We start from the raw sequence: 1218 nt of genomic DNA, 5'->3' as shown, positions 1-1218 counted from the left end.
CTTTTATGTATTTTAGAAGATGACCGTTAATTTCGATAAAGCACATAGCCAATCCGGTGAATTTATGATTTTGTCAAAAGTAGGTCTCATCTATCATAAAAATTCATGCATTTTAGCGACATACTTGGTCCGAGCTAGGCCTAAGACTCGTGAGTCCAAAACTTGGTCCAAGCTAGGCCTAAGACTCGTGAGTCCAAAACTTGGTCCGAGATAGGCCTAAGACTCTATCAAGTAAAATTTTGAGGACATACTCAGAATTAAGCCCGATCCAGAAAATCTCAACCTAAAAAGTCTGATTAAATCCGAAAAGCCCTAAAGAGCCAGCTTGAAAAAACTCTGTGGGGCCTTTTTCAACCCCAAAGTCCAATTCGGACCAAAAAAACCTGGGCTTTTTTTTCTACTCACTGAAAACGGGTTTGGGAGGAAAAAAGCTCGAGCCTTGTGCATCTCTACTCATAGCACACCCAATTCCCCGTCAAGTTAATTTATCGCCAAAAGTTTGTAAATAACGTTATGATTTGTCATAACGTTCAAATCAAAACTACCAATTCGTTATAGTTTTCTAAGCCAGTCTAAAATAGCATGTATATACAATTCATTAAATATACAATAACGTTATTTTGGCAAACATGATTGTAATTTGTCAGAACCATAACATTTTTTTATAGTATATGGTAAAATACTTTTATGGGTTTTTTCATAAAAATTTAGGCGCCGTTTACCAACACTTACTTGGTAAGTGCTTATCGGTAAAATTTAACACTATCAGGTATTTACCGGGTAAAATTTTAATACATCAAAACGGCATCGTATGCAACAATTTACCCGGTAAAATTCTTAACTCAGTTGAAATCGGCATTAACAAACCATCTCGTGAAAATTAAAATATCTACGTTACGTAGCACCATGAGATATCAAACCGTTAAGTTTTTAACGGTTTGGGACAAAAATCAGTCAGTTATATTCGTTGATAGTTGGATGGCTTAATTGTTAGTTTCTTGAGGGTGCGTTTGGTATGTTGGACATGGTGGGACAGGACAGGACAGAACACAATTGTCCTATGTTTGGTGTGGCCTTATGTGGGACTCACTAGAACTAGCTAGAACACGGGTGGGACAAGCCTGTCCACCCTTACCCCCCTGGAACTAACTAGAACAGGAAATATTTTACCTATCTACCCTCTCAAAACCCTTCTTCGCTTCCACCGCATACTTCAAT

This window comes from Cynara cardunculus, unplaced genomic scaffold, assembly GCF_001531365.2.
Source record: "Cynara cardunculus var. scolymus isolate 2C unplaced genomic scaffold, CcrdV1 Un_Scaffold_1172, whole genome shotgun sequence".
NCBI lineage: Eukaryota > Viridiplantae > Streptophyta > Magnoliopsida > Asterales > Asteraceae > Cynara > Cynara cardunculus.
This window is presented reverse-complemented; position numbering follows the sequence as displayed.